Source organism: Mesocricetus auratus, unplaced genomic scaffold (genome assembly GCF_017639785.1).
Source record: "Mesocricetus auratus isolate SY011 unplaced genomic scaffold, BCM_Maur_2.0 Super-Scaffold_100001, whole genome shotgun sequence".
Classification (NCBI taxonomy): Eukaryota; Metazoa; Chordata; class Mammalia; order Rodentia; family Cricetidae; genus Mesocricetus; species Mesocricetus auratus.
Window position 1 is genome coordinate 9,500,219 of NW_024429187.1, and position 22,183 is coordinate 9,522,401.

General features: G+C 40.8%; 1 long non-coding RNA gene across 2 annotated transcripts in view; it reads left to right on the top strand.

Moving 5' to 3' along the window:
• Nucleotides 1–22,183, top strand: part of LOC110341417 — a 191,709-nt gene that overhangs the window by 42,859 nt on the left and 126,667 nt on the right. Inside the window, exon 1 of one of the 2 annotated variants that reach the window (XR_002383356.2) lies at nt 7,862–7,931. The exons of the other annotated variant lie outside the window; for it this stretch is intronic. This is a non-coding gene — a long non-coding RNA (uncharacterized LOC110341417). Of the gene's footprint in view, nt 1–7,861; nt 7,932–22,183 lie in introns of those variants that run through there. 2 annotated transcript variants of the gene reach the window in all.

Here is a 22,183-nt window from a genome sequence, read left to right on the forward strand (position 1 = left end):
GTGGCGTTTCTCATTCAGACCACCACGCTGGAATATATAGAGGGACACTGTCTGGGGGAAAAATAAGGAGGACTATCCACAGGTCCATGGTGGTTCTCTTTACGCTCAGAGAAGAAAAAAATACCTCTCAGGAAACCTCTCAGGGGCACCATCTTTGTGGGCAGACAGGTGAATCACTGAGGGCATTAATGTAAGATTGTAGATGACAAGAGATCCCTTTTGGATTTCCTATTTATCCCTCCCTGTTTGTTCTTCATAGCACAGATGAAATGTGAATAGACTATGCTAATCCTCCCAGTTCTTTCCCTAGTCAACTAAGCTCTGGCAATCTGGATTTCTTCTCTGAGGGATGGTGGTGTGTATTGCTTCTTCATCCGTTGAAAAGCCTTGTAGATGCAGGTGTCGTCCTGTAGATTTCTAGTCATATTTAGAAACATGAAGCAGAAAGTAATCTGAGAGATGTTCTCTGTCAGTTTTGGGTTTCTGAACACAAAGTGGCTCCGTATATAATGTGACAGAGCCTCCCCTGGAAAGGCTGGTTAGTTAATGGTTAAGGGATGGGTATACAGCTCTGTGGTAGCACATGTGAGTAGCATGCACACAGCCCTAGGATTGGTTCTTTGTACAACAAAACGAAGGAGCAAACAAGCAACTCCATAGCTGGATGTGGTGGCGAATGCCTGAAGGATCAGGACTTGGAAAACAAATGCAGACGGATTGTGAGTTTGAGACCAACCTGGGCCACATAGTGAATTTGAAGCCAGTATACATTACATAGTGAGGCCCCGAGGAACACAGCATGGCAGAGTCTTTATCCAGTGTGCAAAAAAAAAGGACCCTGGGTTTGTTTCTTATCACTGACCCAAATAAAACAATAGTAAACTGAGTCAGAGAGCATGCCAGTAAATTTTTGATTTTGTGGAACAGGACTGTGGATGTAGGTTGGTGTTTGAGTGTCTGCCGAGCATGTGTATGGCCCTGGAGTTCTATGCCAGCACCACACACACACACACACACACACACACACACACACACACACACACACACACACGCACAGACACACACACACATGCACAGACACATACACTCTCTCTCTCACACACACACAGTCACACACACATAAGGAAAGAAAACAAAGAAGAGATGAGTAGTAATAACTTGTAAGTGTGTTTCTAATGAGATCATCGCACAAAGCTCATCAGAACAAATGTTGGTAGACTCTTGTGCCTAGAAGGAAATGGCCCTAAGCCCTAAGCTAAGGTTTGATGTACTCACGACTTTAATGCCCAATAAACAATTGAAAAGTCAATTAATTTGGGCCGCACCATAGAATTTATTTTCATCTTCATTCTAGTAAAATAAACATGTGGGTTTCTTGTATGTTTTGTCATTTAATGATGTGAGGGAAATTAGCCCAAGTTTGAATAGAGCATAGCGACTGGGAATGCTGCTTCCTGTCAGTCCTGATTGACCTCAGAATTATATAGAGAAAAAGGACAATATATAAGCTGGTAACAAAAATGGTTACATTAATTAAACTAGGACTGATGAGTATATGAGAAAGGGAAACCCTTATCCAGTGCTGGTGGGAGTGTAGGCTGTGGAAGTCAGTGAGAAGGCTCCTCAAGAAGTTGAAAACAGAACTACCACATGACCTGTTCTTACTGTTCATAAGTCAGCAGAGCACAGAGACACCCACACATCCATGTTTATTGCTGTACTGTTACAATAGCTAAGTTACTGAAGTAGCTTAGCTGCCAATAGAGAGAAGAGTAGGTAAAGAGTGGATGTATACACAATGGAGTTTCACTTAGCTGTAAAGAATCATGTCACTTGCAGGAAAACTGATACAACCAGCTCTCATCACATTAAGCCAAACAAAGCAGATTAAGGATAGACAAATATTGAATGTTTTCTCTCATTTTATGTAAGCATATAAAATTATACGTGTGTCTAAAGACCCAAACGTAGAAGTGAGTCTGAGGTTATGACGGAAATAATGAGAGTGGGGCGTAGAAAGAAAGGGTAGGTATGTGGTAAGTTTATATGAAAATGCCTTTGTAAAACCTGTAATTATGAACAGTGAATACGTATTAATAAAAATTCCAAAAATGCTATGTGTTGTTGGAATAAGATTACCATACATGGCATAGGGGTGACGTAGGTTAATTTTATTGGGGAGAAATCACTTACATGAGAAACCAATAACCTAGGGTCAGCACTCCTAGCATCCAATTTACAACATTCTCAAAGAAATAATAATAATAGTGTTTTAAATATGTACACATTTAGTCTGAGACAAACATCTATATATGTATGAAATTGCTTAACTTTAGCAATAGACTTAACAGTGAATCCATGACATAATTATTGCTATAAACTCATTACTGAAGCCTCTCCTTCTACAGGCCTAGTGAAAATATAAACTCTGCACCATTATGAATTCCAATTGCAGCCAAATACATCCAATTATAATCAGTTGCAGTGAAGTCCCGCTCTGCATTAGGCATAATTAACCATGTGATAATAATCAGTATAATAACATTTAATGTGCTGTGGTAGCATTTATAAACTACTCGTATGGAGTCTAGAAAACAGAGTGTCAATGCCAACCGACAGCGCCTGTAACCCTTTCCTGATTGAAATTTCATGCCTGCTCCTTATTAGGAAACTTTCAATATACCTACCTGAAAATGAAAATTGGATTTGCCTAAGGACATAATTATGTTTGTTGTAAATTAAAAAACCTCTTCTTTTACCAAAATACTATTTACTTCTATAGCCTTTAATAAATTATATCCCTAAATGCGGGTACCCTAGAGGAGAACTTATTACTGCCTCTGTATTTTTAAGCATTCCCAGAGTGGCTGAGATTTTTGTTAACATAATAGAAGGATTTAATAGTGTTTAATGAATGCACCTGCAATTTAAGAAGGGTATCACATCTGGTTCATTTTAATAACAAAATTTCTATTATATCCTTACATGAAATGAAATCTATGTCTATTCAATGCGAAAAATAATTGTTTATTGTAACACATTGTAGGGAGAGATCTTACTAGATACCTTTGGAGTTGACCACGCCCATTTGGGTGAGGCCGCAGGTATGTGACTGAGAAGTCTTAATTTTGTAGCAAGATATCAATAAAACAACTTTAGGTACTAATGACTTTTAAGCTGAAAATTCATCCAATAGTGTAAAAACATAATTACATTGAGAATCCTTCTCTCAAGCCAAAGATGGCTACACAAGATTCCTGCCTTTGTGGACTCCTAATCATGTCTTCTTGTCTCGTGTGAAGACTTTGCTTTTGGAGCAGTTGATCTACAGTATGCAAGGATAAGATGCAGGGAACAGAGATGGAGGGCCGCTAGGATGACAGTTAGTCCTGGAAAGCTGAAGGAGAGATTGTAGGCCTAACCAGGGAAGAAGAAGAGCTGGGGTCATGGCACCACACACACCACAGTCTAGAGGAGTCAAGACAATGGAGATTCAACTGTGTGTAGAGAACTGAAGATTACTATTTAAGAGTGGACCTGAAGTTTTATTTCAGAACCTCAAGGAGAAATTCAGAGGTGGAAGTCATGGTACATTAACATTGTTCCAGTCAAATCCAAAAACTACTCTTCCCCCAACTTTGTGATGTTTAGTTACTTACTTAGCAGTTAGTGAACCCCTGAACATCTCAAATGTGAAAACAGAAGTTGCTGTCCAAGTCATCCAGGAACAATGCATAGAGAGAAGGGTTGTATCCCAGGAGCAAGTCTCCCGTGACTTCCCAAATCCCTAGCTTCTTGATTCTCCAGGTTCTTCAGACACTGCTAAAGCAGAGGGCACTGGATGCCCTGTTGAGAAGCACACATAAGCATCCCAGGGTTAAGGAGTTAAGGAAACCCCTGAATTCTGGTCTATGCAAGACTAAAATATAGACAACAAATTCTGGAAAATTTTAGTATTCAAATTTCCTTTTGCTCAGGTGTGGAAGCAACACAGAAGTGTGCTGTTGAATAATTGTACTGACAGTGTAACAGTTAACAGAATTTAGTAGAGATTGCAAAACATAAGAAAAGAAATGAAACTGAAAGACACTGGAATCCACATTAATTTTAACAACATCAGCATGTACATAAAGTTGAATGTAAATTGACTGAGCATGGTAGGAATCCCAGAAAAAAAGTGAGAGAAACTGAGTCTGTAACCCTTGGCATAAAGAAAAAAACTCTGAGGACCAAGGAGAGGGGCCAGAAAGGTTGGCTCCAACTTGGTGGGCCTGTGGGAACTCTGATACTTTAAGGCAGATTTTTGTAACCAGCTGCGGTAGCCTGGGTGCTGGAGTGCAGAAGAATCACCAACATAGTCCAAGGACACAGTTGAGAGGATAAGACCCATCCATCCAAAGGCAGGGGATGTAGTAGCTTGGAGATAGAATGCTTGCCTGGTACACTAGCTCCTTTTCTGTTGCTCTGACAGGATGACAGACATGAACAGCTTAAAGTATTAAGGATTTATTTGGGCTCATGGTTTAAAGGGATTCTGTCAATCAGCCAGTGGCTCACAGCGGAATGTGACTCATATCTCGGTAGGACCACGAAGCGCAACTGGCTTTGTTTTAAATCTCTTTTTATTCAGCGAGGAACCCTAGCTGGTGAGATGGTGCCACCCATATTCCTCCTTCAGCTAATCTGTTCAGAAACCTCTTCGAGTGCGTGCGCGCGCACACACACACACACACACACACACACACACACACACACACACACACACACAAAGGGCGCCTCACTAATGCCCCAGGCGTCAATAATCCAATCAAGTTGACAAATTAACCATCACACTTAACAAGAACAAGGCCCTGAGTTCTAGCCCTGCATGAAAAAATAATGAGGATGATGATGAAGATGAAGAAGACGATGATGATGATAAAATAATACAAGAGGAAGAAAACGGAAGTCTTGTATCCCAGAAAATGTCAAGGAGGAGCTGCCTGATGAAGTGGCATCAGGGCAAGGAGGCATAGCAGCTCTGGCCACAGCAAAATGACCGGGAGGTGTCAGTAGGTAGACTGCCTCAGGCCTAAGTTATGCATCATAGTATTTCTGGCCACCAACATCAGGATTATAGGAAACCTGTGAGTCTCAAGCACCTTTATCAGAGAGCTCCAGAGGAAAAGAAGCAGGGACCCTGCAGTTAGCTGATGGTCTATTGGCAGCTGCTATGTGGTATGCTTGTATGTGTGTGCGTGCGTGCATGCGTGGTGTGTGTGTGTGTGTGTGTGTGCGCGCGCATGTATGAATATGTTTAGTGAGGTTTCCCCCTATTAATCCTTTGGAAAATTAAATAGAACAAGCAAAACCCCTTGAATATTCTGAAAGGCACCGGGCAGGCTTTGTCTACCACATCTGCCCTTCAGACAAAGTGTGTATTCCTCTTAGCATCCGGGCATCTCTGAACATCTCTATTCATTCCCAAATCTCCTAGTCCTGTCACAAACTTGTTGTTCATCCATCATTAGGCTCTGACTGATGCAGGCTGCACTATCCCTCTACTGGATCCCTGAAGGGTCCTCTTACCTTGAACCCCATTGTAGGGCCAAAGTAGTTTCTTTTTAAAGAGAGTCACACAGGTTGTATCTATCCTAGATCTCAATGTACCTCACCAGCATCTCATTTCCTCTATGGGCAGACTACAATCATTACTGTGGAGGATGAGACCCAGTGTGACCAGCATCCTGTTTCTTCTACGGGTAGACTACAGTCATTACTGTGGATGACGAGACCCAGTGTGGTCTGTCTTCCTCCCCCGATTTCCTTAACTCCTCTCCTCTTTTCTTGAGACAGTCTCATGTATCACATGTTGGCCTCAAACTCTAGAGGAGAATATGACTACATATTCTCATCATTAGTTCCCAATGTGATGTGATAAAAAGCTTTGCAATGTATGGTTGGAATTTCTTACTGGTAGGTTGGTTTCAATATACATCTATGGGATTCATACACTAGATGGTCTGTCATTCTCTATGATGTCTCTGTTGAGTCCACAAACAGGGTGTGGTTCAGGAGAAAGGATGGGGATCTATTTTGAATCTATTACAGATCCATTATAATTGCAGTTAGAGTGAGCAGCACCCTCACAGTAGTGCCTCAGAGAGGGGACTGGGAAGATAGGGATTGATATGGCTTTGAGCCTGGGATCAAGTCCTCCCAGGACTTGGGTGGGCAGAGACGGCTGCTGGGCAAAGTTTCCTATACAACAGGCTTTGTATAAAACGTAAGGGAGATGTCATTGTGTTTTTTCTGCTGAGTAGTGCTCCATTGTGTAAATGTACCACATTTTCTTTATCCATTCTTCTGTTGAGTGGCATCTAGGTTGCTTCCAGGTTTTGGGCTATTACAAATAATGATCCTATGGACATAGTTGAACAGATGTCCTTGTGGTATGAATGTGTATCCTTTGGGTATATGCTTAAGAGTGGAATTGCTGCATCTTGAGGTAAACTGATTCCCATTTTCCTGAGAAATCACCATACTGATTTCCAAAGTGGCTGCACAAGTTGGCATTCCCACCAGCAATGGAGGAGTGTATCCTTTTCTCCACAACCTCTCCAGCATAAACTGTCATTAGTGTTTTTGATTTTAGCCATTCTGATGGGAGTGAGATGGTATCTCAGAGTTGTTTTGATTTGCATTTCCCTAATGACTAAAGATGTTGAGCACTTTCTCAAGTGTCTCTTGGCCATTTGGACTCCTCTATTGAGAATTCTCTATTTAGTTCTGTACCCCATTTTTTAGTTGGATCCTTTGGTGTTCTGGAGTCTTGCTTCTTGAGTTCTTTGTAAATTTTGGAGATCAGCCCTCTATCAGATGTGGGGTTTGTGAATATCTTTTCCCATTATATGGGCTGTCGTTTTGTCTTGTTGACTGTGTCCTTTGCCCTGCAGAAGCTCCTCAGTTTCAGGAGGTACCATTTATTAATTGTATATCTCAGTGTCTGTGCTACTGGTGTTATGTTCAGAAAGTAGTCTCCTGTACCAATTTGTTCAAGGGTACTTCTCACTTTCTCTTCTAACAGGTACAGTTTGGATGGATTTATATTAAGGTCTTTGATCCATTTGGACTTAAGTTTTGTGCATGGTGATAGATATGGATCTGTCTGTTGTTTTTTACATGCCAGCATCCAGTTACTCCAGCATCATTTGTTGAAGATGTTTTCTTTTTTCCATTGTATAGTTTTAGCTTCTTTGTCAAAGATCAGGTGTTCAAAGGTGTGTGGGTTGATATCAGGGTCTTTGATTTGATTCCATTGGTCTACCTGTCTGCTTTTGTGCCAATACCAAGCTGTTTTCACGACTATAGCTCTATAATAGAGTTTGAAGTCAGGGATGTTGATTCCTCCTGAAGTTCCTTTATTGTACAGGGTTGCCATGGCTATCCTGGGTCTTTTGTTTTTCCATATAAAGTTGAGGTCCTTTCAAGGTCAGTGAAAAATTGTGCTGGTACTTTGATAGGGATTGCATTGAATCTGTAGATTGCTTTTGGTAAGATTGCCATTTTTTACTACGTTGATCCTACCTATCCAAGAGCATGGGAGATCTTTCCATTTTCTGGTATCTTCTTTAATTTTTTTCTTTAAAGACTCAAAGTTCTTGTTATACAGGTCTTTCATCTGTTTGGTTAGAGTCACCCCAAGATATTTTTAATTTAAATAAAAAACTAAACAGGTATCTTGAATGATAGCAAGAACACATTTAAAAATAGCTGTACTAAGAGACAAACAGAAATGTGAGGGAAGAAAGGAATGCCTAACTCTATCAACTGACCAAATGCATATTACTTAGTGGTGGTCACTAACTTATTTACAACTCACAGGTCCAGCTACTTGCCATGGTCATTTCTCACCGTTGGGAGTGAGGACTCTTTCCCGAAGCTGGTTCCAGGTATGGTTGGTGTCCATATTTGCTCCAGGTTTCCTCCTCTGGTCATGCAGGCAGGTGTCGTGTGTATTCTCTTCTATTTGTATCTGAATGCTTTGGCTTCCAAAGGGCTGCCTGAGTACAGTGCCTTCCTCTTTTCAGGATGCATGTTCACTGTTCACTTAGACAACCCTCCTATGCAGTTCCTTAAAGGTCCTGTTTCCCAGAGTCTTTGAAGCTATATTACTGCCTCTGCCGCACAGGTGAAGACATTGCCTTCTGGAAGGCTGTTACAGACTCGTTTACATTATGGCCCAGAGAGGAAGTTACTAGGGGAAGACATGCAGAGCCCTCGCCCACCTCTAACTGTCAAGCATTACATGTGCAAAACAAACGCCCAGCTTAGTACATTTTGCACTGTGCAAACCTCTGAATGGGAATTGCTCCCAACTCAAATAGAAAAGAAAAAGCAGTAGGGAGCAACATGGGATGAACTTGTGATAATATTAAAACGTACACTAGCTAAGTGTTTGTGATTTGTCACTTGGGTGGTACCGTTACATTGCTTGATACTGTGATGATATCCACAAAGTATGTCTGATGTCTGAGGTTCTTACATCTCACATAAAACCCCAGCTCTGCTGTTCTCTCCACGTGGTACTGCCATGTCGTGTGCAAACAGCAAAACGCTGGGGCCTGAGATGCGTGGCTGAGTCACACTGAGTACAAATGTGTCCTCCAACCCCCCACATAGGACATCTCCATCAGCCCTTCCGGTTTAAAAACATCCCCACCGCAGACGTCGGGAACCCACTGGCTCTATCTAGTCCAGTATTTTGTTTACGTGGAAATGTACACTGCATACTGTTTGGGTCCGGCTGTTCTTCCCCTGCAAGATTATTATTTTTTGGGGGGTGGGAAGGGGTTCATCTGTTGCACGTAGCCATGGCCTGTTCCTTTTCATTGCTTATATGTATACCAGACTGTAAATATCAGTTTATTTATCTGATCTATAGACAGGCAAGGAGCAGTTCCTGGTTTATTCCTGTCACAAGGGAAACTTCGATAAACATTATATGGGGCTACAGGACATGGGGTTTCATTTATCTGAAGTAAATATCTAGGAGTGAGACTGTTGCTATGGTGAAGTGGGTATCTCTACCATGCTGTACTTCCGTCAGCAGGGGGCAAGGGTCCTACTTGTTCCTCCTCCTCATCAAAGTATGTTCCCACTGCTTTTTTTTCAGCCGCCTTAGCGGAGTGTGTTGTCACTGTGACTGCAATCAGCTTTTTTAATGATAGCCAATAGTACTGAACACTATATGCGATTATTTGACATTTGTGTTTCTTTATATATATATGTATATATATTCATTTTATTTTTGTGTATATCGTGTTCTGCCTCCATGTAAGTACTCACAGAGGTCAGAAGAAGGTACTTGATCCCCTGGAGGCTGGAGTTACAGACAATTTCAAGTCACTCTATGAGTGCTATGAACCAAACCTGGGACTTCTGGAAAAGTAGCCAGTGCTCGTAACCTCTGAGCTGTCTCCCCAGCTCCTGTATTTCTTCTCCAATGAAATGCTGTATGTATATCTTAAATTAAGATGCCTATCATTTAGTTAGTTAAGTTTTTACAATTCTGAGTTTAAACTTTTGGTCTTTGTATATATTATGAGTATTTTTCCCAGCCTGTTTTCCTTAAGGAGATCTATCTATCCATCCATCTTCTATCTACCATGTGCATGTGGCATTGTGTGTGACAGTGAGGACAGAGGACATCCTCACCATCCTTCTTTGAGATGCTATCTCTCTTGTTCACTGTTGCATATGCTAGCTAGATGGCCCATAATCTTTTTGGATCATCAGTCTCTGTGTTCCATCTCCCAGTAGGGGCTCAGGAGGATCACAGAAGCATGTGCTACTGTGTCTGGCATCTTGGCATCTTTTCATCTTTTCTTTTAATTATTTCTTCTTCTTCTTCTTCTTCTTCTTCTTCTTCTTCTTCTTCTTCTTCTTCTTCTTCTTCTTCTTCTTCTTCTTCTTCTTCTTCTTCTTCTTCTTCTTCTTCTTCTTCTTCTTCTTCTTCTTCTTCTTCTTCTTCTTCTTCTTCTTCTTCTTCTTCTCCTTTTCCTTCTCCTTCTGCTTCTTCTTCTCTCATATAATATACCCAGACCTCCCTCCCTCCACTCCTTCCAGTTACCCCTGAGCTCCTTCCTCCCCCAGATTTACCCCTCACCCTCAGCACCCCCCCAGAAATGCACAGGCCTCCCAGGGACATCAACTGAACATGATACAATAAGATAGAGCAAGACCTCACACGAACCCTCGTATCGAGCAGGGTTTGGCAACCCAGTAGAAGGAAGAGAGCCCTAAGAGCAGGCAAAAAGAGTCAGAGACACCTCCACTCCCACTGGTAAGAGTTCCTCCAAAGCACTAGGCCAACAACCATAACATGTATGCAGAAGGCCTAGCACAGACCCACGCAGGCTTGGTGACTGTCACTCCAGTCTCTGTGAGTTTCCATGAACCCCGGTTAGTGGATTCCACTGTCTATGCTCTCCTGGGGTCCTCAACCCCTCTGGCTCCCACAATTCCTCCCCCTTCCATGTGGTTCCCTGAGCTCTGAGAGGAGGGAGGGATCCAGTGGAAACCTCCATGCTAGGCTCCCTTTCTGCCTGTGGATCTCAGCATTTGCTCCAGTCAGCTGCTGGAGGCAGCTACTTTGATGACTGGTGTGCTAAGCACTGATCTGTGAGTATAGCCGAGCATCACTCGGAATCATTTCATTGGCTTTTCCCTAGTCATTTTGGTTCTACCATAGGCCTCTGGGCTGTCCAGCTTCTGATCCCTGGTCATGATGTCATTATTTTAAACAGCTGTGTAATATTCCACTGTGCAAATGTACCACATATTCTTTATCCAATCTTTGTTTGAGGGGCACCTAGGTTGTTTCTAGTTTCCGGCTATTATGACTACAGCATCAGTTAACATGGTCGAGCAAGTGTCCTTGTGGTATAATGGCGTGTCCTTTTGGTAGATGCCCAAGAGTGGCATATCTGGGTCTTAAGGTAGATGGAGCCCCAATTTTCTGAGGAACTCCCACATTCATTTACAAAGTGTTTGTATGTTACTTAGGGTTTCTATTGCTCTGAAGAGACAGCATGACCGTGGTAATTCCTATAAAGGAAAACATTTAATTGGGGTGGCAGCCTACAGTTCAGAAGCTCAGTCCATTATCATCATGGTGGTGAGCAAGCCAGCACGCAGGCAGACATGATGCTAGAGAAGGAGCTGAGAGTTCTTACATCTTGATCCAAAGGCAACAGGAAGCTGTTTGACTCATTGGGTGTGGCTTGAGACCTTAAAGCCAACCTCTACAGTGACACACTTCTAACAAGACTACATCTACTCCAGCAAGGCCACACTTCTTAATAATGCCACTCCCTTTGGGGCCTGTTTTCCTTCAAACCACCACAGGATGTACATACCTTCACTCCCACCAGCAATGGAGGAGAGTTCCCCTTGCTCCATATCCTCATCAGCATGAGCTGCCACCTGTGTTACTGATCTTAGCCATTCCACTGTGTCTGGGCTTCTAATGTGGCTTCTGGGCTGGGAACCTGTATTGTCATGATTGTGTGATAAGTGCTTTACCCACTGAGACATCATTCCAGCCTGTGGAAATTTTTAAAATTGAAAACAAAATATTAATTGAGATGAATAATAGCTCTCAATTTTTCTTCTATAAAAAGTCCTTTCTTTTTATTACTGGTTTTGTTTTTACTTGTGGTGTTGGTAATGAACACTATGTATGCTAGGTAAGAGCTCTAGCAATGAGCTATACCCCAACCCATGCCTTTCTTATTTGAGAATATTTGCTTAATTTTTTCTTCTGTGTTTCAAGTTCAGCTTTTATATTTGAGTTTGTGAACTCTTTGAAATACCTATCAAGAGCTTTTCTTCATGGTTTCTGCTCACTGTAAGTTCCCTGGTCAGAGTTAACACTGTGTTCCTGCTTTCAGGTTCCTGCCTTGATTTCCCTCAGAGATGGGCAATGACCTGGAAATGTAAGATGAAGTAAATTCTTCCTTTGACAAAAATAAAAGAAAGAACAGATGTAATGGCCATGCATCCATACAGGAGTGTGTGGTTAAAAAAAAAATAAGGTTTATGCTTCAGGTCCTCAACAACAGAAAGGTTTTCATAAATGTCGTAGTAGAGAAGCCTTTTTTTTTTTTTTTTTGGTTTTACGAGACAGGGTTTCTCTGTGTTGTTTTGGAGGCTGTCGGTCCAGCCCGGCCTCGAACTCACAGAGATCCGCCTGCCTCTGCCTCCCGAGTGCTGGGATTAAAGGCGTGCGCCACCACTGCCTGGCCCGAGAAGCCTATTTTTTAAAAAAAAGACTCCTTAGAATATCCGGGAGACATCATGAACAAACAATAGCAGAAGAGGTAGACGACTACACAAACAATAGCAGAAGAGGTAGACGACTACACAAACAATAGCAGAAGAGGTAGACGACACAAAGCAAAACAAGACTCCACAATCTATGCATTTCTCTGTAAACTGAAGGGTCAGTCAGTTACGTCTTATTGTAGATCTTTTCATCACATATTGCATTTTCCTTTTTGCTCTGGAGATCCATATATTCCCATTGTTGAAAGGTTTCTGTTATGGTTATTATTATTTTAAGATGTTCATTACATTTATTTCCATTTTTGAGTGCATGTGGCAGTCTGAGGACAACCTGTAGGAGTTGATTTTTCTTTCTGCTATACACATTATGGGGATTGAACTCAGGTCATCAGGCTTTGCTGAAGTACCTCAACCCACTAAACCATCATGCTGCCACATGTTATTATTATTAAAACATTATTTTTTTAAATAATGAGCTCCCCACTCTTTTTACTTTTTTTGGACAATTGTCAGTTCCATGATATGCTCCCCAAATTAATCTCCCTAGTCTTTATTTTCTTTCTCATACCACCTACATTTTCATAGGTATTACTATGCTGTCTGAGAAATCTGTTCATTTTTCTAGACACATAGTAGGTATCTTAGTTAGGGTTTCTATTGCTGTGAAGAGACACCATGACCACAGCAACTCTTTTAAAGGAAAACATTTAATTCAGGTGGCTTACAATTTCAGAGGTTTAGTTCATTATTATCATGGCAGGACATAGATGTTTGCTTATTTTGAAATAGATTTTTTTTTCTGCTTAGAGATAGTACTCAGATACTATATCTTATCTGTTTATGCTATTTCCTTTTGTAAAGAGATAATATTTCTTAGCTTTGGGGCTGAATTATAGTTACTCTGTATTAGGATTTCAACACTTCTCAAATTATTAAAAATATTTTAGTTTCATAATAAAATATTAGTTCAGGAAGAACATTTTTCTCTTTCATGAAGCTTTTGTTTTCTGAGTGCTAAAAGCAAGAAAGTTAACTACAAAAAATTTATAACCCAAGATTACAATATAATGAAGCTTAATTAAGGAGAAATAAACTTTAAAAGTTGGGGCACAGTTATTAGGTATTTATCCAGATTTTGAATATTCCTGTTTATAACACAAATTCAATAAACGAGACACAAAAATAATGTTGACTGAACAACAGGATATTGTTCTTCCAAGTCATACAGCTGATGTTTGTCACTGTTACCCATTGGCTCTCTGTCAGTAATGCTAATCTTTTATGGATCTGGAACCCACATCTTTTAGTGACGCAGTTTGAGCACATGCAAACAAAGCAGTGCTAACCCCAAGAAACCAATTGCCCAGAAGTATCTCCTGATTGGCAAGCAGCATGGAGATTCTACTATTATTGCTAACATGTCTCTGGGTTGCCTACCTGGTGACTGATACCATGATGAACTGTATTGTTTTTATTGACCAGGTATTAAGGAACTGTGGGAAAACACATGGTATGCAAAACAGATGGCTGGAAATAAGTAAATGAGACGGATGAGGGGCTAAGGGGATAAGAAAGCCATGACAAGCATGATACTGTCATATAATTGTACCTGACGAGACACAGTTTATAGTGAGAGCATCCATTTCAGGAGCCATTATTTAGCAAAGCTACCTATGTTCCTGGCATGCATCATCTATCCTCGTGAAAAAGCGTTTCATCACGGAACTACTTCATGAAGCTTCAGGGGAGTGGTTTTCTGAGTGCCCTGTAGACCCCATCTGTTTCCCTTTCTCTTATTTCCCTAGCATCCATGCACCATACAACCCTGCTGTCCTTCAGAAAAGGGACAGAGAGCTTTGTCAGGGACAACTGGGATGATGAATGGAATTTAATTTGTGAAAATCCTGTGGGTCAATCACTGTGGTCCCACACTTTGCTCTTTATTCTGCTTGGCTGACTCAGCTCTGTGTGAGAAGGTTGGCACTTGTTTATGTAAGCAGCTCGGTGATGTTCAAATATTCATCACGAGAATGGCCATGAGAAAAAGCAAAATGGAAGGGGAGGACTGGGGAGAAGGAGCTGCCTAGACCTACTAGGAAGGGCGGGAAAATGGAGAGGAATTTGGAGACCTAATTTGGAATGAGAGATTTATTCCAGAGGTGATTAAGGAAATGGATTTGAGGCATGCTTGAAGTGCTAGGGTACCATTAATTGGCCTTTAGCCCATACCAATCTTAGCCTTTCTCTGCTATTCCATAAAATCTAATAAAATTACTTTATTTCATTGTAGAATAATGAGTGCCTTGTCTTTATTAAATGCTAGCTAATTATGGCTATAGCCTACTTTCTTCTCTTGCTAACAGTTACACATTCACTTTGAAAGCTGGTGACCATGTAGAACAGTGGTTCTCAACCTGTGGGTCATGACCCCTTTTGGGATTGTATATGAGATATCCTACATATCATGCACTTATGACTCATAACAGTAGCAAAATTACTGTTGTTATGTAGCAGTGAGATAATATTATGATTGGGGTCACTACAAAATGAGGAAGTATATTAAAGGGATATTATAAAGGTTGAGAACCTCTGCACTGGAAAAATAATAGAACAGACAGTACCCAACTGTGAGCACCAAAGCGTTCACAAATGATCAGTATATGTCTGCAGATATGATGTAAAGTAAAAAACCTATCCTATTCATTTTAATAAATAAAAAATTCTCACCATGAGACAAAGTTCTCCAAAATGATAAACAAATGAGCAAATAGTTTCATTTGGAAATGCAAAGTTGGAATCTGTGTCATCTTGGACTCACTATTTATGTTTCTAATTTGTGTCATTGATGAGTCATCAGTTCCATGGGTTATAAATGTGTAGCTATGCCAGTTTTCCTTAAGTAATTGGTTAGAAGGGTAGGTAAACAGTATTGGGATTTTAGAAGTCACTTGGGCATATCAGCAGAGGTATTTTCCTTGACATTACAAGGGAATGGTAGTTAGGAAGCATTAAATTTGTTTGTGAAGTCATTATCCCAATTTAGTAGTGAAATTTTCCCAAGTATATTATAGATATGGAATCATTATTTATAGAGCCATCTTGCTGGCTATTCTCATTCTTTTATTAAATAGAAAATAGAATTTTCATACAATATATTCTGATCATAATTTCCCTTCCCGAAACTCCTCCAAGATCTTCTCCACTTCTCCACCCATCCAACTCAATGCTTTCTTTCACTGTATCTTTACAGGCAAACATTAACAACAACAGATTTAAAAAAGGAGAAACAGACGCAGTGACACACACTCACACAGATGCATACACATAGAGCTCATAAAAACACAAATTTGGAAACCATCATATACAAGCAAAAGACCGGTAAGGCAAAAAAAAAATGCTCCAACAAAGCAATATGAGACAATAAATCTAAAATACCATTGAATTTGTTTTACATTGGTTATCTACTGCTGGGCATGGAGCTTGCCCTTAAATGCGGTCTATACTCCCAGTGAGACTCTCTTGGAGAAAACTAGGTTTTCCTTTGTAAGTGGTTGTCAACTGGAAATTAGCTTCTTGGACAGGAATGGGAAGTCACGTCCAGTTTTCCTTTCAGTGCTGCGTCCCCGTCTAGCTTGGGCCTGCGCAGGTCCTGTGCGTGCTGGCGCGTCTTTGTGAATCCGCACGTGTGTTAGCCCTGACACGGTCGGAAGGCCTTGCTTCCTCGGTGGCCTCATCTCTTTTGCTCTTGCAATCTTTCTGCGTCCTCTTTTGAATAGTTTCCTGGGCCCCGAGGGGAGGGGTTTAATGGAGATAACCCATTTATGGCTGAGTGTTTAAAGTTTCTAGCTCTCTGCATAATGTTTGACCGTGGGTCTCTGTGCTAGTTCCTTTCTACTCTAGGAGGAAGCTTCTCTGATGACGCCTGAGCAAGGTACTGATCTATGAGTGTGGCAGAATGGTCACTGAGAGTCCTTTTATGGCTACGTTCCCTTAGCTGAACAATAGTAATTGGTTTTCCCCAAGGCCTATGGCCTATTTAGTCTTGGGTTCTTGGCCATCTGAGCAGTGTTGGGGCTGCAGCGAGCCTTATGTCTAATCATATAGTAGTTGGTCACTCCTACAACGTTGGTGCCACATTGCACCAGCGTATCAAGAAGGCAGGTTACCACTCCCCCCTCTTGCCTTTTGGGTTCTGGGTTATCTTTTTTCTTCATTATTTATTATTTTCTCATATATAACATTGCATCTTCACCAGTTGCCTCCCTCCCCTCCCAGTCCCTCTCCCCAGCTTCCTCCTCTTTTGCCTTCAAACATGGCATAGCAAGTTATAATAAGACTAGGTACACACTCTCACATTAAGGCTGGACAAGGCAACCGATAGGAGGGAAAGGGTCCCAAAATCAGGCAAAAGAGTCAGAGAGAGCCCCTGTTCCCACTGTTAGTGAACACCAGAAGAACACCAAGCTGCACAAACCATAACATACAAGGAGAGTACCTAGGTTTAACCCATATAGACTCCCTGATTGTTGGTTCAGTCTCTGTGAGTCCCTAGGAGGCCTGGTTAGTCAATTTTGTGGACCATGTTTTAAATGGTGTCCTTGATCCCCCTGGCTCCTAAGTCCTTCACCCTCATCTGCAGGATTCTCCAAGCTCACCTAATGTTTGACTGTGGGTCTCTGCATCTGCTCCCATCAGTTTCTGGATGAAGCCTCTCTGATGATGATTATGCTAGTCTCCAGTCAACAAGCATAGCAGAGTATCATTAGGAATCATTTCATTGTCTTTTTTTTTGCTGGTCGAATTTGGCTCTATCCTAAGTGTATTGGCTATCAGGTCTCTGGTTCCTGGCCCTACAGGCAGTGTCAGGGATGGGCTCCCTCACATGGCATGGGTCTCAAGTTGGACCAATCATTGGTTGGCCACTCCCACAAGTTCTGCACCATCTTGACCCCAGCACATCTTGTTGCAGGACAAATTGTAGGTGGAAGACTTTGTGGCTGGGTTAGTGTCCCAATCCCTCCACTGGAAGTCTTGCCTAGTTACAGAAGATGCCTTGTTTAGGTCCAAATCCCCCATTGCTAGGAGTCTGCCTGAGACACCCTTGTGGGTCCCTTGGAGTTTCCATTGCCCTGGATTTCTAACTTACCCCCAGATGCTCCCCACCCCCCATTCCAGCTGTCTCTCCTGGTATTCTCTCCTTCCACCCCTCCCACCTGAACTTCCTGTTCCCATCCCCGCCCACCCCCACTCCACCTGTGAAATCTGTTTCTCATTCCCAGGGAGATCCATGTGTCCTGCCCAAGAGCCCTCCTTGTTGCTTAGCCTCTTTGGGTCTGTGGATTATAGTATGGGCATCCTTTACTTTAAAGCTAATGTTGTGAGTACATGTCATGTTCGTTGTCTTTCTGGGTCTGGCTTACCTCACTCAGGAAAATTTTTTTCTAGTTCCATTAATTCGCCTGCAAATTTTATGATGTTGTTGTCACTATTTTTTTTAACAGCTGAGTAACACATCATTGTGTAAGTGTACCACATTTTCTTTATCCATTTCTTCTGTTGAGGGGCATCTAGGTTTTTTCCAGTTCCTGGCTATTGTGAAAAAAGCTGCTATGAGCACAGTTGAGCAAGTGTCCCTGTGGTATGATGGAACGTTTTTTGGGTAGATGCCCAGGAGTGGCATAGCTGGGTCTTGAGGTAGATGGAGCCCCAATTTTATGAGAAACTGCCACATTACTCTCCAAAGTAGTTTGTACTCCAGCAGCAGTGGAGAAGTGTTCCCTTGCTCTACATCACTGCCAGCATGAGCTGTCACTGGTGTTTTTGACCTTAGCCCTTCTGACGGGTGTAAGATGGAATCTCAGAGTCATTTTAATTCGCATTTACCTCATGACTAAGGATGCTGGAAGTTTCTTTAAGTGTTTCTTGGCAGTTTGAGATTCCTCTGTTGAGAATTTTGTTTAGATCCCCAGTTTTGAATTGGATTATTTGGTTTGTTGATGTCTAGTTTCCTGAGTTCTTTATATACTTTGTCAGATGTGGGGTTGGTAAAAATATCTTTTCATATTCTATAGGGTGCCATTTTGTCCTATTGACAGTATCTTTTGCCTTGCAGAATTTTTCAGCTTCATAGGGTCCCATTTAGTAGATCTTAGTGCCTGTGTTGTTGGTGTTCTGTTCAGGAAGTTGTCTCCTGTGAAAATATATTCAAGGCTATTTCCTACTTTTTGTTATATCAGGTTCTGTGTATCTAGATTTATGTTGAGGTCTTTGATCTACTTGAGTTTTGTGCAGGGAGATAGATATGGATCTATTTGCAGTCTTCTACATGCCAACACGTAGTTAGACTGGCACCATTTGTTGAAGATGCTTTTTCTTTCTATTATATATTTCTGGCTTCTTTATTAAAAAAAACAGGTGTCCATAGTGTGTGGATTTACCTCTCAGTCTTCCCTTCCATTGGTCCACCTGACTGTTTATACATCAATATCAAGCTGTTTTCATTACTATAGCTCTATAGTAGAACTTGAAATCAGGGATGGTGATTCTTCAGAAAGTTCTTTTATTGTATGGTATTGTTTTAGCTATCTTGGGTTTTTGTTTTTCCGTATGAAGTTGAGTATTGTTCTTTCAAGGTCTATAAAGAATTGTGTTGGAATTTTGATGGGGATTGTGTTGAATCTGGATTGCTTTTGGTAAGATGGCCATTTTTTACTATGCTAATCATATCCATCGATAAGCATGGGTAACCTTTCCATTTTCTCATATCTTCTTCATTTTTTCTTCAAAGACTTGAAATTCTTGTCATGAATGTCTTTCCATTGCTTGTTAGAATTGCCCCAAGATATTGTATTTTTTTGTGACTATTGTAAATGATGTGGTTTCCCTTATTTCTTTCTCAGTCTGTTTGTTGTTTGTATATAGGAGGGCTACTGATTTTTTTGAGTCAATCTTGTATTCAGCCACTTCACTAAAGATGTTTATCAAGTTCAGGAGTTCCCTGGTAGAATTTTTGGGGTTGCTTGTGTATACTATTATGTAATCTGCAATTATCTCTACTGTGACTTCTTCCTTTTCAATTGGCATCTCCTTTAGTTGTCTTATTGCTGTAACTTCAAATACTACATTGAATGGATATGGGGATAATGCACTGCCATGTCTAGTTCCTGGTTTTAGTGGAATTGCATTGAGCTTCTCTCCATTTAATTTTATGTTGGCTATAGGCTTGCTGCAAATTGCCTTTATTATAGTTAGGTATGGCCTTTGTATCCCTGGTCTCTCCAAGACTTTTATCATGAAGGGGTATTGTAGTTTGTAAAATGCTTTTTATTCAGCATCTAATGAGATGATCATGTTTTTAATTTCACTTTGTTTACATTGACAGATTTTCTTTTTTTCTTTATTATTTAAATTTAAATTTAAATTAGAAACAAGGTTGCTTCACAAGTCAGTTCCAGGTCCCTCTCCGTTTCCCTCCCCTCCTTCTGTGCCTTCCCCCCAGCCCCCCCAATATCCCCTCATTTCCCCAGGGAGGGTGAGGTCCTCCTTGGGGTGTCCATAGTCTGTCATTTCATCCAGGGCAGGGCCTAGACACTCCCCCAAGAGTTCAGGGTGAGAGTGCATCTCACATTGTTGGATGGGAGCCCAAAGTCCATTTGTATACTGGGGATAAATACTGATCTACTGCCCAAGGCTCAATAGATTACCTAGGCCTCCTCACTGACACATATGTTGAGCTAGCCATGTGTTTCTAGGATAAAGCCTACTTGATCATGGTGATGAGTTTTTGACACATTTTTGGATTTGGTTTGCAAGTATTTTCTTGGGTATTTTTGCATAAATGTTGATGAGGAAAATTGGCTGTAATTCTCTTTTTTTGTTGAGTCTTTGTATGATTTGAGTATCAGGATGACAGTTGCCTCCTAGAAAGTATTCGTTCATATTCCTTCTGCTTTTATTTTGTGAAATAATTTGAGGAGTATTGATACTAGATCTTCTTTGAAAGTCTTGTAGAATTCTGTGTTAAAACTGTCTGCCCTTTAGACTTTTAATGACTGCTTCTATTTCCTTATGGGTTGTAGATCTATTTAAATTGTTTAACCTTGGCAATTGGTATCTATCAAGAAAATTACCCATTTTAGATTTTCCAATTTTGTGGAGTACAGGTTTTTGAAGTATGACCTAATGATTTTTTTAGATTTCCTTGGTGTTTATTATGCCCCCCCCTTTTTTCTGATTTTGATTATTTGAATATTTTCTCTATCTTTTAGTTAATTTGAATAAGGATTTGTCTATCTTGTTGATTTTTTTCAAAGAACTTTGTTTCTATTTTTAGCCCTAAGTTTGATTATTTCCTCCTGTCTACTCTTGGGTGTGTTTGCTCCTTTTTTTTTTGTTCTAGAGCTTTCAGGTGTACTATTAAGTTACTGGTATGAGGACTCTTCAATTGCTTTATGAAGACACTGAGTGCTATGAACTTTCCTGTTAGCACCTCTTTCATTGTGTCCCACAAGTTTGGGTATGCTGTGCATTCATTTTCATTGAATTCTTGCCCTCCTTCCCTCCCTCCCTCCCTCCCTCCCTCCCTCCCTCCCTCCCTCCCTCCCTCCCTCTCTTTCTTCCTTTCTTTCTGTCTTGACCCAATGATCATTCAGCAGAGAGTTGTTCACTTTCTATGAGTGTATAGTCTTTCTGCTGTTTCTGCTGTTGTTGAAATCCAGTTTTAATCATGGTGCAGTGGTTATTACAATTTTCTTCTATCTGTTGAGTCTTGCTTTCTGACTGAGTGTAGCGGCATCTTGCCTTGCCAGTGAACTTGTGGTGGTGAACACACCCTTTGGATGTGGTTTCAGGGCCAGACATGACCCATTATAAGGTAGAGGAGGGGTTGGCTCATGCTCTCTTGGATTGAGGAGAGCATTGGAAGTGCAGAAACTGTATCTTCTGGAGCAGGAAGATGGTGGCAGTTATTTTCTCTCATCTGTGTAAGTGCTTCCCTAATAATACCTATTTATTGTTTATCTTGGGTCAAATGGACTCATTTAAACCATGCCTTCAACTGAATATGTGGTTAATTTTGGAGAATACTCCATGAGGTGCTGAGAAGGTGTATGCTTTGTGTTTGGGTGAAATGTTCTGTAGACATCTGTTAGGTTCCTTTTGTTTATTATGTCTGTTAGCTCCAGTATTTCTCTGTTTAGTCCATTGGTGAGAGTGGAGTATTTATGTCTTTAACTATCAATGTGTCAGCATCAGTGTCTGATTTAAGCTTCAGTAGCATTGTCCTTTACAAATGTGGGTGCCCTTGTGTTTGGGTCATAGATTATAAGAACTGAAAAATCATCTTGGTTGAGCTTTCCTTTGATGAGTATAAAGTATCCTTCTCTGTCCCTTTTGATTAACTTTGACTTGAAGTCTATTTTGTTAGACATTAAATGGCTACACCAGCCTGTTTCTTAGGTCCATTTGCTTGGAATTTTTTTCAGACTCTTAGGTAATGTCTATTTCTGATGTTGAGGTGTTTCTTGTATGCAGCAGTTTCATATCCATTCTGTTAGTCTATGTCTTTTTATTGGGAAATTGAATCCATTAATATTGAGAGAGATCAATGACCAATAATTGTTAATTCTTGTTATGTTGTTGGTTTTATGTGTATGCGTGTGTCTATGTGTTTAATCTTCTTAGAGTTTTGCTGGCATGAGATTACTTACTGCCTGTATTTTTGTGGGTGTAGTTAGCCTCTTTGGGTTGGAGTTTTCCTTCTAGTATCTTGTGTAAGGCTGTATTTATGCATAGATATTATTTAAATTTGACTTTATCATGGAATATCTTGCTTCTCCATCTATAGTAGTTGAAAATT